Source organism: Corvus cornix, chromosome 5 (genome assembly GCF_000738735.6).
Source record: "Corvus cornix cornix isolate S_Up_H32 chromosome 5, ASM73873v5, whole genome shotgun sequence".
NCBI classification, from domain to species: domain Eukaryota; kingdom Metazoa; phylum Chordata; class Aves; order Passeriformes; family Corvidae; genus Corvus; species Corvus cornix.
Window position 1 is genome coordinate 13,484,176 of NC_046335.1, and position 18,554 is coordinate 13,502,729.

Consider the following 18,554-nt stretch of genomic DNA (forward strand, 5'->3'; position numbering starts at 1 on the left):
CAGTACCCTCAAACAACAACAACAGAATCAAAAGGCACATCCTGTTGTCACTGTGATATTGGGGTTACTTGTACTTTCTTTTTAGCAGAGATCTAATAAAATCATTGTGTTTTATGTACCTTTTCTTTTGGTGTTTACACTTCTTCTGGTGTGTAGCACTGAATGTATTTGGAGAGAAAAAAGGCTCAGAAACACCCAGTCCTTTTGCAGAACATAACTTCCATGCATATCATTTTGTCTTTTCTGTGAATTAACTCTCCAAGCATAAGTTCTCCTTCAGTATCTCCTTTGTTTCTCTGTCTTCAATTTCATCACTTAAAAAAATTTTTTTAATTACCTAATATTAACTTTATAGTGAATTTATATTTCTTTTGCCCTACCACTTTTGCAGGTGAAAAACATATCCAATTATCTGGTCCTCCCTCCAAACAGAACTTCTTTCCCTGCCTACAGAAACAGAAAATAATGAACCTCGCTAGAATAATATATTCATACAGTAAATTCTAGCTTCACTCCCTGCCCATTTCTTTTTACAGGAAAAAGTTACCTTCTTTCTTCCCATTCTTACAGAAGTATCAGCTCCTTCAGTGCATTTCAGCAGGCAAAATGGCTCAATTTCTCTTGCCACTCCACTCATCATTATTATCGTAAGGGTGGCAGAGCAATAAGGGAGGCTAGATGGTTAAACTAATAGCTTTCTACTGTACTTATTGGGTATAGATTTATACAGCATCTTTGCAGGCATTAATTTACTGATTTTTAAATGCAGATTCTTTCTTCCAGGCTTCAGTCACAGAAGCCCAGGTGCCTGCACTGGAACTCTGCTGAGGCAGAGGCCTGAAAACTTGTGCAAATCCAGAGCACATGGAGGTACCTCAGCCTCACATGACTAAAGAAACAAATAAATGAAAAAAGGGAGGGAGGGAGGGCACAGGTGACCTTGAGTGCTGGCAGGGCAGAGGGGCTCCCTGCCACTGCATCTGAGCCCTGGCACTGCCATCCACACCTGGTGCTCACAGCTGCGAGGACACACCCATGGCCAGGGCCAGGCTTCGGGGGAGATTACGGAAAGAGGGCCTGGCAGCAGAAGGCCCGTAAATTGCCTCTGAAAATGAAATGGTTCCCTTAAAAACTCCACTCTGGTTTGTGACATACAGCTAGGCTGGAGGGCTCCCTCTAATTCCCAGCCATTGGTGTTAAAGTAATACCTCGTGAGTCTTTGCTGCTGTTACAGCAGCCTTTCATTTCCCTACTTTGTACTCCTTTCTCTCTCCAAGGATAGGTGTAGTGTCTAAGCAACTTGCTGCCTTTAATGGATTGTGTATCTATGATGTCCTTCTGAAGCAAGGAAATGATCTTATTCCAGCCAGGTGTGAGCTGCCTGAGCTGTCCCTTCACAGCCCCTCAGCTCAGCCAGTCTGACTTCAGGGCAGGAGAGTTTCTTCACAGCTTCGGACTGAGGTGTTTTACAACTGAAGCAAATGTGCTTCCCAGCTATGATACAGAGACCAGGCTGCATGTGGGTAAGGCAAGACAGCCAAAACTCAACAAGCAAGTAAAGCCCAAACCATTTCTGGAGCTCCTGAATTCACATTATGACTTTTACACTTTTCTCATCTTAGATCTTAAAAAGACATGTAGAAGAAAAATATTAGTATCTGCTATTATGCAGTGCATTTTCTAATTTGCCACTTTAGGTTGCATGAGTTGCTGAGTTTCACAAAGAGCACTAAGAAAGTTTATAAATGTGTAAGTAAATATTTACTTCCCTTGAGAAACACTTTTTGTCACTAACTGCTGCAAAGGGAGTTTATTATTGATGAAATCAACTGCCCTGAATGTTCTAATTTTATAGGAGCACACAAAAAAAGTCCTATTTTTTAGCTGTTATGTAAAGGAAATTATGAGTCTTTTAAAATTTCATAGATTTGTTTTGATGGGGAAGAAACCAGGCAGAAGTAAATGTTGATTAAAAAGATAATCTTTAAATAATTTGATTTCATCCTTGATTCTATAGCAATAATTTTTTTTGCTTGTTTGTTAGAACTAAAACTGCACTGTGAAGTGGGCCACTGATAGAAGAATTAGCAGATGATACTGCATCTAATAAAGACTCTAGAAGAAAATAATTTGGAAAGAGATGTGGCTTTTAAAATTCAGGATCTCTTCCTAACCAAATACTTACATGGGAACATATTATCCAGAGTTGTCTTTACACAGTAAAAATTAAATGAGAGCCATGGTGAAGGCACACTGTAATGAGAACAGACTACTTAGCATGATATTCTCGAGTATTTTTTCTGTGTGACACATTGGAATGGTGTGGAGAGAGATCTGAGACAGCTGGTCACTACCAGCAACGCAGCAATGTTACATACACCGTGTTACCTAGTGACACTAAGATACCCTATTTGTTAACAGTACTCAATCACCCCATGCAAAGCCCCAGGGTGTTCCAGGCGCCACATGCCCAGTTCCTGTGTGGTTGTCACCTCAAAATACTGACTGTCCAAATTCATGATTGCTTCTAAACGTTATTACAAATTGCTAAATCTGAAACAGCTTTTATATATTTTATATTTTATATATTTATTTTATATATTTTATATATATTATATATTTTATATATTTATGCAAAAATTTTAGCTCTATCTCACCTGAAGAGAGTATTTGACTGTTATTTTACCAACTGTACACACTTTGTGACCTCGTCTCTGGACAGATCAAATGGCACATAACAGCAATTTGGTGACAGAAGCTTGTTTGTGCACGGAAGAAAACATACCTGCAGAGAATTATCACGAAAGATAATGGGAGTGTTATATGCAGCAGGGGAGAACACCATGTCACCAGATGCATCCTAGAACATCTGCCCATTTTGCAGGTCAGAATTTGTTGATTAGAAGTCCTTCAACAAATATTGTGTCATTTAAATATTTTTAAGAGAGTCTTCCTGCAGAATTCCACAGGTCTATGAGAAATTTATGCAGAGAAACTATTTGGCACACTTTGTGCTCTCTTAACAAAAGCTTGGGGAAAGTCCTCTCAGCAGCCTGAGCTATGCAATGTGGACAAGCTAAGTAGACACACAGAGAGTAGAGCAGCAGTTTAGGTTAAAATATATACTGCTGTCTGGGATTACACGTTTTTCTGTGTTTATTTTATGTTTCCATTTGTCAACATACCTATAGAGAATTCTTTGTGGCTTTAGCACATTGCAAGGGAGCAGTTCTTCCTCCCACTAATCTACAGAAATGCTTCAGTTCTTTGACAATAAGAATTACAGAGCCTTTTGCTCAAGTAAATCAGGCACTTCAGGATTCATGTAGATTTAATGCTTCTCAGAGAAGTTGTACTGCATAGGCTTACTTGCCCTAGGATTTTGAGCGCCTTTTAAAAGCCTCTTTTGGATAATTATACACTAAGTAGTCTTCCTTTCTGTTTGCCCCTGAAACTTCCAGTTTTCCACTTGACTCCCAAAATTTAGTACAAGACACAAGGATATAACTTTGTTTGTTACCTTTTCTTCTGAAAAGGCCACAGTCTGGGCCACAGGCTGGGGGTTCTTTTTCTTCTTGATCTCTTGTTCAGCATGTCTGCAGAGGAAGGACGTTTTAGCGCCCGTAGTAGGGAATTTACCAGCAAATGTAGATCCTGACCTTGCCAGATATCCCAGCTTCCTTGGACAGCATACCCTACTGACAGAACACTCCTGCCAGGGAAGGCAAGGTCTTTTGGCTTCTGAGTCTATAAGGCCCGAACATCAGCTCTGGAGTCCACATGTGCCCTGATCTCCACCCACTTTATCTTTTATTCTAGAACTCTTTATTCCTGTAAATAACAAAGCTCAGTCTGGTTTTTACCCAAATCTGCTTTGTGTCTTTTTTAGGATTACATTTTTTAAAAGTCCCTCCAACCTCCATCTCTTGTAATCAATAGAACAGGATCAATATCTAAGGGTCAAGACCTTTTCTTTTTCCTGTGGCTAAGCTTTTTCCAGCCTTGCATTTTAAATAAAACCTGTATTCCCAGTCATCTGTAAAAAGGATAGGAGGAAAAAAGCCAGCTGATTAGTGTGTCTCTTTTAGGTCTTAGGGTAATGGCTGCTTTTACCTTTCTAGTTTAATTCAGCACATTTACAAAGCATTAAATCTGTCAGTGTGGCATTAACTTCTATCATGTGCATATTAATAGGAATAGTAATCAAAACATCGAGTGAGTTTGGGTGTTAAAACTGGTAATATTTTCTTTAAGTGCTAGTACACATTTGGCTTGGAAGGTGCTCAATATTGCAAGGGATTTTTAAACTAAGATTTATCTCCTATCTATATAGAAATGTTTTGTGGTAAATCTGCTCATTTGTACCCCAAAGGACATGACTTTGTCATCATGCTGATGTTTTCATGGAACACATTTGTAAAACACAATTCCTAACTTTTCTTGCTTCCATTAAGAAGGATGCTGATTAAGTGGAATCAGCATGTAAGAAAATATTTAGCAGCTGTTCTCTTATTGAAAAATCATAAATACATGGAAAAATAATCACACATATATTTTATGCCAATTAGCAAATACTTCTTTTAATTAAAGCATATTGAATATTACAGCATAGTCTTAATATTACTGAAATCCATATAAAATATAGGGATAGTGGAAGGAGAGAGAAAACATCTCCATCAATATATTAGGAAGGTTTTGTTAACAAGCCAGCTGAATGGGTTCAGAGAGATTCCTGTTTTGTATGATTTTTTTTAATTTTACCTTTATACATTTTACATCATTCCAATGCTCTCATTAAAAAAAAGAGAAAAAAAAATCTGCTTTCACTTTAAACAGAACAAAGGATAGGAAAAACTACTACTTACTACAAATTATTTGCAGCTTCAGTGTTGCCAACATATAACAGCTGTAAATCAAGGATATATTTTGAAACATCTTAAATCAGTTTTTACAAATCAACACTCTTAGTAACAGCTTTCAAAGAATAAAAGAATACAGCCATGGGAATTCATATTTATGGCTGAGGGTAAGTATGAATTAAATGTATCCATTTCATTTATATTGCAAAGTATTATTATTCAGTGGTCCAAAATATTATCAATTTATCTGTATTCACTTTTTTTTAGGAAAGAGGTGCAAAACCATGCAGGTTTTAATGATGTAGATAATAATAATCAGGAAAAGAAATACTCCCCAGTGAGGATGAAATGAATGCATGCTACCTTCTCAGAGGCTCAGCACTGTATCTTTAGGAAAAGAAGTATACACGCAAGAACATTGTTCTGGAACACACTAGAGGAGTTCTCTGTCTTTTTCGACTGCAAACTAAAAGCCTTTGCTCTACCCTCCTCTCGTATCTAATCATTTTTGCCTTGCACACACCACCTACACACCTAACACTTCACTGACAATGGTTTGCCTTTCCCTGCTACCCCGCAAACACAATAGAAAGTTAATTGAATGTTTTATGCTTTAGCAATATCAAAGAAATGAAAAGAACGCAGGTTTCAACTGTATTTCAATAATAAGTGCATTAATTTTTACCTTTTAACTGACACTTGTACTAATTTCCTTAAATGCTCTTTTTTACTCTTTTTTGATCTGTCTGGCTTTGTCGGGTCTGATGATGAGGGCTTACTTCAAATGCAAAAAGATTAGCTCTCTTTCCTTTAATAGCACAATTACAGCTTGTGTGATGTCTAAATCATGAAAGATATCAGGGACAGACTTCTAAAGTCGCATCAGTTTATTAAAAAAATGGTAGTAATCATTTTAATATCAAAATAACTCTCATTTCCTAATGGCATTTAGGAATTGTTGGGCACGCATATACATACACAAAGATTAGTAGCCATTTACTTCTAATTTGATTTAGATAATTGTTATAAATAACACAATGAAATTAAAAGGGTCTGTGTTACATTTTCACCTCTACCCAAGATGTTGTTCAGGCACTAAAAGAATATTGCCACATCAAAGCAAGAACCAAGAGATCTGGTTCGACATTTTAAGATATGCCAGAATCTACATCTCATTTTTGGATTTAGTTCAACACAGGACTTAGCACTAAACACTAAAGAATAAATGTGTCTTCCATAAAGATATGTAATACATTTAATCCCATCAATGCTTAGTCTACTTTTTAAATCCTGGATTTAATGTACTTTACCACGAGAGGGCAAGATTAAGATACCCTTTCTCATACTGGATCACACCTACCTCCTCAAGATTACCATTAGTTATATTACGACAGCAAGAAAAGTCCCTATTCAAGATGTGGGTCTGCAAATGATGAAGTGGAATACAAATCTAAAGGGAGAAGGAAGATTTAGCTTACACTCCAAACTGGCTTTGAATCATGCACATTCATGGAATGGTCATGGGTGGCTAAGATAAAGAGGGATAGCAAAACTTGGACAAGGTAGCAGCTATCTTCTTCAAGAATATTACCTAAAATACTATATTCTGCATTAGAGTTAAAGACTTATAAATAATATTAATGCCCTAAAACATCTACATAACACATTGTGTGAGGCAGGTGAAAGAGGAAGGCTGTTACAGTGATCTTTTACAAATGCTTCAGGATGTTGTGGCTATTAAATAGTAGTTGCAAAGGAGAATTTGATAGTTAAATCCAGAAAACAAATTGCTTTGGGAAGAGCAAGTACTAGCTTTGATAAATTTTAAGTTCATAACAGATAAAGTGGAACAGTTTGACCCATTGTCAGTCTATTTTAAGATGAACATTTGTTAAATTCTAATGAAAAAATGTAGCACATAAACTTTGGCAGAAGGACAATTGGGGTTTTTTTTCCCTGAATTGAATAAAATCACATGGCACTGATTTTTATTTTAACTACAAGCAATAAATATGAGCTGCAACACACTAACAGCTACTGGCCATATCTACATGGATACAAGCAAAGTTCACTTCAATTTCAAGCACACAAAATTTATGTCTACACCGTATAGCTTATCATGCATTAAGCCTGTACATGCAAGAGCTGATTTTCTAGTGTTGAGAACAACTTGCACCTTTTTGACGTGCAGGGCTATAATCAGCCCAGCCAATCAATGCTGTCTGCACCGAGAAGCAAGAAAAAGGCTGAGCAGCTATTATACACCATCAGCTAACTCCTGAACACTTCAGGCAGTTGAGCCTGAGAACTTTTAGCTCAATTTACATTAAAACATATCCTTCCTGCCACTTACATGCCACATGCATTAGGATTATTTGTTTGTTTTGCATTTTCAGAGATTGCTAGTGAAGCATGATGGCTGGGGGGACACTGCCTCCAGAAGATAGTTGAGAAAGTCTATAGGGGGAACAAGATCCCAATTTTCCTAGTCACAGTCAGTAGATTTATGTTTTACTATAATGAAAATGAACAATAAGCTGTCATCCATCAGTAGATGCTATATGGATCTGTCCATGGAGAGATTTTGGAAGTGGAAAATCTTTGCTTTCTTAGGCTCCGCTTTGGACATGTTGATTAGAGAAAAAATAACAAAGGCAGACCAAAAAGAAACACCAGAGGACTGGAAAATCTCTGGAAGAGAAGCTGTTAGTGTCATTTATAAGACTGAGCTAAGTGGGGAGCAAGTTGTCTGCACAAGTTTCACTTCTGTGACTGACTTTTGCACAAACACAAAGTAATTAGATGCACCAGCTCAGGACTTTTAGCACTGACACAGCACATTGTTGCATGCCCAATGTGAATTCTTATCTTGAATGCTGGCTCACTATCTTATAAACACAGGGCATAAGCTCCCATATTCTAGTTTTAAGCTGGCTGGATGCAGAAAACATAACATGGCACTTTTTCAGGCTTGAATGTGAGCACACTGTCCAGGTGGAGCTATCTGGACTGTTGCTGGCCAAAAATATATTTTTTCTCCCCAGTAAGGCTTTCAAAATCATCCAGTGATAGCCATCATATACATGCCCATTCCAGCACATCAGGGCCAGGTTAGGCAATGCATGGTTTCAAGAATATTAATAGAAATGGTCTCTTTTTAATAAATGACATGTGTATGCTTGAGAATAACAAGATAAATATTTTATGCTGTTGTTTATTTGAATTTCATTTTATCTTTTAAATACATTAAATTCCATGTTATTTACCACTTTAAAATGATGACTGGGGGGAAAAGTTTTGTCTTTATAGCTTTAGTAAAAAATAATAAAAATTTACAAAATATTTTCCTATCATTTTAAGAATTAATTATTATAGATGGAAAAAAAAAATTTCATCCAGCAATAAGATAAAACTTTTTCATTGTCTTAATTAACAAACTTAGCAGAAAATTAAGATAGTTTTTTTTCAGAACTTCAAGAAGACAAATTTTAAGGGAGAGGCCAGGGCATAAATGAGTCCCACAATGAGAATTTTGACAGGAGCATAATCAGTTCTTACTAGAATCTGTTGCACTGTTTTATGGTAATTGTAATGAAAGATATGGGCAGAAGTTTCTTTTAGCCTTAGTATGCCCATGCTTCTTCATACATACTTCTGCCATTAGGATCCAGCCTGCTTTTCCCTCTCTTGCCGAGCTTATTGAATTTCTATCTGTCTACATCATCTACAATTTCCTGCTGAATTAATTTCTTGTAGCCTACTTCTTGAACCTATTAAATCAGATTTTCAGTCTGTACTCCACTGAAACTTAACTGAAACTTCTCTTAAAGGTAGTTCTTTTCTTTGCCTACTCAAATTCCAGGGTCTGAATCTTCTTATATTTCCCTGTGACATCTCAACAGGTTTTTGCATAACCTGCCATCCTTTCTCTATGAAATCTTGTCCTCTTAAGTTTTTTTTCATTTCAAATTGTCTTTCTCTTCTTCTATCTCTCTAAACAATGCCTTCAACATCTCAGTGCACACTCCTCATCTCTATCCACTAGCTCCCACCCCACCTAATACAGAAGGCAACAAAGGGCCTTTTGTTACTAATATCTTTTCTACAATGTAATCTACATGAATAAACGAGTATTTACAATGTAGTAACTATGAAGATAAGAAGAAATCAAAGCTATGGTAGATAAGACAGTATAGCTGCTTTAAAAAAAAAAAGTTTTCTGTTTCAATGACAAATTGAAAAAAGGTAAACATAAGGCAAAGTTATCCTCTTTCTAAGCTCCAGGGAGGGAAATAATGCAACTTTAATTGTGTCTTGTTGAAATTGTCCATTTGGATGTCTAACCCTCTTCTGACATGGTTGTTTGTTATATTAATAACTGTTCTAAATGATGTCTTTTCCTATTACAGTGACATTCTGTCAGCAGTTTGTGCCTGATGAAAAAAAGTGAGGCACTGAAGCAAAGAAGTCTTGGCAAAATGGAGAACATGATATTTGGCATCATCCATTGTTACTGTCTTATAAACATCTTCAAAGAAAATTTTTTAATTCTTTGAAATTTTTTAATTCTTAGAATTCACATTCTGAAGTCAGTGTTTTCTTTCAGGCTCTATCTGGTAAAGGGAAAGAAGAGTCATCCACTCTAAAACGACATTACTTTTCCAAATAGAGATGTCAAAATATTTGGTACATGTAATCTGGCTTTCTAGATATTTCTGGTGGCTGTGTGGTGGGTTGACCTTGGCTGGATGCCAGTTGCCCACCAAGCTGCTCTATCACTCCCCTCCTTGGCAGGGGAGGCAGAGAAAAATAAGAATTAAAGCAATCCTTGTTAGTCAAGATAAAGGCAGTTTAATCAAGCAAGAGAAAAGGCTGAGCATGCAGAAGCAAAGAAAACAAACAAAAAAATATTCTCTACTTCTAGAAAGCAAAGTATGTCCAGCAACTTGCTGGGAAGCAGGGCTTCAGTACATGTAGTTCTTACTCCAGAAGACAAATTTCATAAATAACAAATGCCCCTGTCTTCTCCTCCTTCTCATTAGCTTCTACTGCTGAGCAGACACCATATTGTATGGAGTATCCCTTTGGTCACTTTGGTTCAGCTGCCAAACTGTCACCTCCCAAGATCTTTACCACTCTCAGACTACTGGCAGAGCGGGTCAGGGATTTGTGGTGGAATTTTGGAGGGACAACATTGATGCTGCTGGAGCCCTCCTCAGCAGTAGCCAAAACATTGCTGTGTTACAACTTTTCGAGTTACCAGTGCAAAGCACTGTGAAGGCTGCTATGGGGAAAAATTGCATCTCAGCCAGACCCAATACACAGGGCTAAAGGTTTGCCTTTCTTTTTGACAGCTTGCATTGTCTTTCTGCATGGAGAAAAGGGTTATATATATATATATGTATGTGTATATGACTTACCTTTTTTTAAGGTTTCTAGGGTGGTTTTCTCAATTTTGGATCAAAACAGTTGCTACAACAGATAAAAATAGATGAGACCCAATCACACAGCAATGACAGTGACTTTACTCAGATTAAATGCAAGAAGAGGAGGTCAATTTTTTTTAATTGCAAGTGGCTAATTCACTGATTACTAAAAACTGTTCATGAATAATTTATATCTCAAATATTAAACTATGTATGGGACGAGTTACTGGGGAGACTACAAAACCACAAACCTGCAAATCTTTCTTCCTATAAAGCCTATCCTAAGACTTGACCTGTGTAACTTGGACTATTTATTTGTTTTAATGATTGTTCCTAAAGTATATAAATATCTGAGTCATTCATATAACTTTAATGGAGATAATATTCTGCAGTTTTAAGAAGAAATGGTGATTTACAAAACTAACAAAATTTTAAAAATTAAAATCTCATGGGCCAAATTTATCATTACTGCCTTTTATTATTATTTCGCTTACACATTGTGATGTGTGGGAGGATTCATCCCAGTTTGAAACAAGCCATGACAATAGGAAAAGAGAGATCCCAAAGGTTCAGGAGATGAACTTCACAATTAGATTCTTCATCATAACAACAAATATAAGCACAATGCTCAAGTGAATTTTTTACTTTTTTTGCCTAGCACATCACAAACACTTCCATCCCTTACTACACATACGGAAGTCTTAACACAATATATAAGTCTTAGCAGCTCCATTTTACAGCCAAGAAATTAAGGCATGTTGAAGACTAAGATTTTATAAAAAAAGGCTCCCAGTTTGAGGCACCTGGGACCTGGCAGACAAAGGTTTGAGTACTACAAAGTTATGATAAGTGGAACTGCAGATCATCAACTTCTGAAGACCTAGCAAACAAGCGCTCCTCAAATTTACCAAGTGAGACCAGTGAACTTTTCTTGAAAATGTCACCCTAAACAACTCAGTGGACCTCGGAGTTGCATCTTACTGATCTCTAAACCTTGTTTTCATTCCCTATATAGGTTTTTGGGCAGAACTGGATCCTGAGCATAAATGTTGCCCAGTTGCTAAAGACAGTCCCTGCTTCTCTTCTCCGTGCAGGACAGGTATGGAGGTTGCTGCTCCATAAGCTCAGGATGGCCCACGAACCACATACAGTGATCCAGTGTAGGATGTATTCCAACCTGGATATTGGCAAACGCTAGTCTCTGGCATCCCAGCAGGGCAAGACGAGGCTCTGTCGTGTAACTTCCTGCGGAGCTCCTGCTTCGTCTCCCGTGCGGCACCTGGGACCAAGGCTCGGGCTGATCTAAGGGGAAGAGTGCCACCTACTGAACCACCAGCACGAGCTCGCAGCTCCCACGGCTCCAGAGAGTGCTGCTCCATGGGGAGAGCCTGGACACGGCCGAAGCAAAGTGCTGGCCACGAATTTGAGCTAGAAAACATACACACACCATCACACTGGAATGAAGTAAAAAGATGGGACTGGATCATCGAGCAGATGTTTCTAAGTGTTAGCAGACAGGCTGGTGTACGCCTGTGGCTGTCGTGCATATGGCAGTGAACAAGAAAATGGTATCTTTTAAATGTCTATTAATGTCTATTTTTATATATACATTTATATATATAAAATACAAATGTATATTTATAGGTCTATTTAAATGTCTATTAAATATACTGGATTTTGATAGTCGCTCAGCTAGAGAACGGCTAGACTGAGCTTTCCTCTCAACCATTTACCAATAGGGTTGGTGAAGCCCATCAGAGGAGAGGACACAGTGGTGAATCATGTGAAAGTAAAATGCAGAGCTTAAGGACCTCCTGTTTAAAAATACTTTTCTTTCCAGTACTTTTATGGATGTTTTTGTTTTAATCTTGGGACCCATCTGTCTATCTACACAATTTCATATCTATTATGCAGCTGCTTAACTTGCACTGCTGAAATACTTCCTCAGTTCACTCAGTATGTCCTGTTTTATTTACAACCACAATCAAAATCACCTGAAACTGACATTTTTCATGTAGAATCCATTATGTGGTAGAGTGCCATATTTACATCAAAATATCTAAAAATATGTACGAGACTTCTTTGGAAACCCAGCTACCTTACTTTTCAGTCCTGCTCAACTTCTGAAAAAATACAGAATTTAGATCTTTAAGAATATTTCAACCTCAAACACTTTCAAAAGACACTATTAAAAAAACCCCTAAAAAACAAAAAACCCCCAACAAAACAGAATTGAAATGGTTAAACCTTTTATTATTCACATTGCATTCATAGTAAATTGTGTAATAGTTTTCATGTCTTAATTACTTAAATTTTATATTGAGCTATAGTGATATTATCTCTCTTTTTGTCTCCACACAATTGTATTTTATAATAGCTTTTATTAGGGCCTACATGAATGGAATTTAAAATGAACACATCATTTCTGTTACTTCTGCAGTTGAGAAAAGAGAGTGCTTTTCTGATATTTGGCGTGAAAAGTGCTTTCCTTTGTGTTTTATGACATATAGCAAATTGTATTAGTTAGGGACACATTTTGAGCAGCAAAGTAACTAAGAGGAGTACAGAGCGCTTCTGTCACTTCTAGTGACTCCACCTCAGCCTGAAAGTGGGTACAATGACCAGCATGAAATGGAATATTCCCCTTAGAAAAGCTTGATCTTGTTCTTATTGAAATAAAAGGCAAAACTTCCACTGGCTTCCATAAGAGAAATATTGGAGTAGCAAATACATAAGCTGATTAAGTGTTTATACAATCTGCCTACCTGCCTTTGAAAGCAAGGTCGGCTCCCCCAGCTCACAAGCTCTACCTCCTCTGCCAGCAGTGCATATCTTGATACCATCACGAGGCCCTCCATGGCTCAGGATGCTCCTTGCATTTGGGGTGCCTCCTTGAAACCTGGCTGCTAAGCCATTTCCTTCACCTTTATGAAATCCTTCCTAAAGTCTCCCTTCTGTCAGCACACCTACACTCAATCTGTGTGTAGGATGTGCAAATAAATTTAAATAAATATTTGTTTTCAATTGTTAACAGAAATAGCAAGGTATGCACATCCAGGGCTTAGACACACAAACAAGATCCCACATGGTAACAAGTTTCTGTTGAGCTGCAAGAATTGCCTGGAAGCACACTATTACCCCCACAGCAACTGCAAGGTGAGTCAAGTCAGCCTCACACACCTGCACAGTGAGCTGAGCCCACTCCAATTACCATGCATTTGTTGGAGGCCAAGAGGACACATGTGGGCACTACCACGCATCAGCTGGTACTTGCTAACCCTTTGGTACAACCTGTTCATCCAAACTTATTATTGCCACCCTGCCATTTCTCACAGGTAGTTTTGGAATTGTAATATAATATTTTAAAATATGTGTATAAACACATGCTATGAAATCAAGGAAGTAGGAATCTTTTAGTTCTATTTAAAAAATTCTTTAGACAGACTTGTGCTTATTCTTTCATTGTAAATTAATAAATTGTATTTTAAAAGCCTATTTGCAAAAATTTTAGTGGCACCTGAACAACATGAGATGCATTGTTTCCAGTTCTGAGGCCAGTAGAAAATGTCAACAAGAAAAGAGGGAAGGCTTAAGAGCACCATTCCAAAACATTGATGAAAAAATTAAGCATCTGAACTTCACTCCTCTCTCTCTAAATGTGTGCTTGTGAGCTTTAATCTTCCTATTCAATCGGTGGGCCAGATTCTGCTTTCAGTTATCATGTCAGTAAATTTCCACCCAATGCCAAAAGCCGTGAAATGTCACCTCACTATACACCACAGCTCTTTGTATGGCTGGCAGAGTTTGCCCAGAAGTTCCATTCAGTCTTTCTCTTGCTAAATGAAGTGCCTTCAATGCTGATCTCCAAGAATGCTTGCTCATTCTGAGCACTTTTTATTCTGAAAATGGGTTCCTTTTTTTCCTCCCTCTTTCTTTTTTTTTTTTTATTAACATGTTCACACTGTTACTAAACATAAAGGGTCTCTCAAGGAACCAATTTTACCACTTTTGTTTGGGTGTTATATGGATGTTCAGAATAGAAATCAAGAGTACAAAAATAGATTTTCTTGATTTATGAGACATTCCTATTTTCAATTCACCATCAGTATGTGCAGACACGATGCAGTCAAGAAATGAAGCATCTGGTTCTCCCACGTTTCATTTATGAACTTTAGCACCAGATGTAAATCATTCATAAAATCCCAAAGTGTTGGAAGAGTCTCTTCCTTCATTTTAACAAACATATATTCCAAGTACTGTACCTAACACTTCACATCATTTGTTACAAATGATGGGATCTGAATTTTAATGACTTCCAGAAATAAATTTCAAGAAAGAAGGAAAGAAGAAGAAAAACAGGTGAGTGTGGCATTCCTTGTTTCTGACCATGAATTCACTTTGAAACCACAGGATGTCACTTTAAGTTATTATAAACAAACTCTACATGTTATTACCTGCATACAGAATGTTTTGGAGAGAACAAATCTATTACCTTATATCAATTCTTCTCCCAAATCCTTTCCATTAGTGTCACGTTCATGTCAGCAAATGCTGATTCAACTTCAAATCTGAATTGCTTTCCTATTCTCATCCGCCAATCGCCCTTCCTCTCCTCCTTCAATCCTCCTTTCAGTCCCATTTTCTCAGAGAGCCCCTCTTGCCTTTCTCTCAACAGATGTAATCCCTTCCTCCTCCCTTCCCACTCCTTTGTTTCACTATGTGCATTGAATTTCATAGGATAACTCACACTTTGGGAATTAAGCACCTGCCAAAATAATTATGGGATCAAGGCCTATTCTTTATGTCAAGGAAACCTGTCTTCTTTGCCTACAGGAATCCTTTCAACAATATGCATTAGACAACACTTTCAACAACAAATCAGTCTTTTCTGGCCCTTTTTAATACTGCATTTCTTACATATTAATTTAGCTACAGATTTATCAGGCGAGCGTTCCATGCTCTGAGGTTGCCTTACAATGTAGCGACCTGAGGAAGTGCTAAGGAGGCGCCCAGCAAATACACAAGAAGGCTCCTTTACAAAGGACATCTTGCTGGAGAAACCTCTACATGAGGGAACAAAGGAGGCAAGAGGATTCACAGGACCACAGATCTCCCTCAATTCTGCATTCCTCCCAAAACCCATTCCACTGTGCTGCTTTGCTGCCGTTCCGGGCAGCTCTCTTTGCTGTCCTCTCTCTCACTGTACAGTTGCTTAACTGCTAAACTTCTACATGAATGGGTGCAATTAGCCTCAATGTAGACAGCAGCAGTAGGAAAACAGGGTAACATCCAGATAGTTCCAGGTGTAACAACCCCCTATATAAACTTTCTTTAAAAGGAATTTTCCTTTTACTTCAACAACATCTGGCATTTGTTTGGCTTTTTATTAATACCTAGAGAATTAGTCACTACTGTAGCTGAGCACCTAGATAACACCACATTTACCTCCAAGAATGGACTTGAGACAAGGAAGAGCTTTCCCACCAGTGGCCAGGTTGTAGGCAGTCTACATGAATTGATGAGGCTGTGGAGCAGCCTCCAGATACCCCCCAAACTGATGTGCAACACGTTCTGCAAGGACATGCTGGGAACGAAGCAAGTTGCTTTAGTCAGGCTGGGAACACAGCAGGGGCAAATCCAGGGGCTGTAAATCTCATGCAGAGATCACAGCTGCAACCATAGCCCACAGTTTACAGCACAAGCTGTAGATCAGTTGCTTGGGTGCGTTAAGCCCTTGGGCAGAGAAGGATTCTTTCCAGTCTCCTGCAGCCTTGTTCTCCAGCACAAACACCAATTGTTCATCCCCTGCCTAGGGTCAGTTCCCCTTAAAACTTGAGGGGGAAAAAAAAAGCAAGAAAAAAAAAGAAAATAATATCTTCTCTTTCAGGCAAAACTCAGCAGCAACTTTTGAAGCAGAGCAGATGTTCAAGAGTGTGGGGAGAAAAAGCTGCGCTGCACAATTTAAGGCACCAACTGAATGATACTGTATCAAATCAAAACGTCAGGGGAGATTTAGGTAGACGCACTATGAATGCTGAAGCTGAAATCCAGCCTGAATATGGGGAGTTAATGTCTCCATTCCTCAGAAATGTGATACAGGGACTTAATTGCTGAGCATCTCAGCCTCCTACGTCAGCCCGAAGATCCCGTTTCCAGGAGCATAGCTGACACCCCGCTCAGACACTGGTTATGGGAGGCAGAGACAAACCACCAGCACCATCCCTCTGTGGCCAGGGCATCCCCTGGCAGGTGTTAAAGGTGAGCTGTCCCAAGGCTTCATCTCACAGCCTCTGGCCCAGTCGCCAACCAAAACCAGTGTCTGACCTGGCAGCGTGGGGGGCTACATGTGACTGCAAATGCTGCTGCACTGCTATCAGACATGATCAAGCCAGGAGGAAAGGATGAAAAACCATCATTTTTTAAAAAAAATTTTGGTTTTTTTTGGTTTTTTAAATAATTTTAAAACAATTTAAGGTTGTCCACTATAAGAGAAATGTTGGTACAAACTTCCAATATTCCTTCAATAGAAATTTTTAAGAATTATAAAATTTTAAATTATAATAGAAAAACATCAAGACAGCTTTTTTTCTTAAAAAAAAAAAAAAAAAGAGGATCATTTTCTGTGGATAATTTTCTATGCTTCCTGCCTTGCTTCCTTACAACCTAAAATTCATCTAATTCAATACTGTATGTGCACTGCAGCCTTTAACCACTATTGCCATGTATAAGTATAAAAAGGTGATCAGTTTCACTCTAAGAGGTTTCCCTGTTAAAGATGATCATTCCAAACCTCATATCTACGTCTTCCTTGCAAAAATTCCAAAGTGTTAACTATACATATATTTATAAGGATACCATCTTTGTCAGACTTCTTTTAATTTGGGAATTTTTTGGTAATACTCATCCATGCTCTGTAAGCCCTATTCATGTGGAATGGGTGTCTTTTTCCATAAGTAATTCTTGATGACTTCAATAGACCAGTTATGATGCAAAATTCTTAATTTCTGTGAGAGTATCTGACTATGGTTTCTGTATTCTGAAAGTCACTATAGGCAAACAGAGAATAATGTACAAATACAAGATCAATAAATTTTTATTTTTTTTACTTTTTATTTGACCTAAACTTTAACTTATTTTCAAAACAGGCATAACTATTACACCTTTGCCACTTTTTCTCTTTCTCATTTTCTCTATTGGGGCAATCCAGCCAAAGGAAAAAATAATATTAGGAACAACATCAGTTCAGATAAGTCATGCCCGCTGTATGAGAAATACCACCAATTTTATTTTATCCCCCACCTTCATGCAATGTCAGAGGCTGCAGCTTGGGCCTTTCAGAACTCTACAGGCACAACTTACAGTCTCATCTTAGTCCCACAGTGCTTGGGTGGTCTGTCTCAAACTAACCAAGGCAGGAATACCACCTCCTTGATCTATAATGTGCTCATCCATTTCACTTGTCTGCTCAGACATCCCAGGCCAATGATTTATTTGCAGAGGTGAAGCTAGAAAAACCTCCCCCTTTCCAAATACATGTACACATCCTTTTATAAACTGGCTGAAATATTCAGTAACTTCCCAGTGGGGAGTGGGGTTTCCCCCTCCCTCTCCTATGTGTTCTATATGGTTTCCATTATTATTTGATAAATGTGTTATGACACACTATTTACCTCGGTCAGCAGCTCTGGGGAGCTTTGTGCAGCATTGCTCCCCACCTCTGCCACCCACTAGATATTTCACAAATAAATCACATTCCCAGATTAAGACAATACAGTTTGGTACTGGAAAGGGAGAAAAGAGGTAGGGCAAAATTTGCTGTAGGAGGCTTTGGCTTCATTTCTCTCTTTTGCTTCTGAGCCATGAGGAGCTAGTCCTCAGCCTGTAACACTGGTGCTACCTCAGTCTACTCCTTTTTTCTTTCAGGGGCAGGAAGACATTCTTTGTTCAATGTGCTAATTCTCCATGCTTGAGGTTCCCAGAGAAATATTCAGAGCTCAGTTTTCGATACAGGAAGGAGGAAGCCTGTCTCTTGTAATGCACATGTTCACAGGTATTGAAATAATCTTTTCCAAGGCCAGGAAGTGAGCCAGGATTTACTGTGTGAAAGAAGGTTTGCAGTCCTCTTCTGCTGAAAATAAAAAATATATATTTAAGGTGAATGATCACAGACACTTTGTGTGGACTTGCTCAGTAGCACATTACAGCCTAAACTTGTGGGGCGGAGGATGTTACCCTCCAAAGTAGTTATCAAATTACATTACTGCAGCAA

At 38.2% G+C, this 18,554-nt stretch overlaps 1 long non-coding RNA gene across 1 annotated transcript in view; it reads right to left on the reverse strand.

Annotated features, from left to right (window-relative positions):
- Window positions 1–17,408: 17,408 nt before the first annotated feature.
- Window positions 17,409–18,554, reverse strand: part of LOC104686387 — a 155,133-nt gene continuing 153,987 nt past the window's right edge. The window contains exon 11 of the long non-coding RNA XR_005602091.1: window positions 17,409–18,413. This is a non-coding gene — a long non-coding RNA (uncharacterized LOC104686387). The remainder of the gene's footprint in view (window positions 18,414–18,554) is intronic.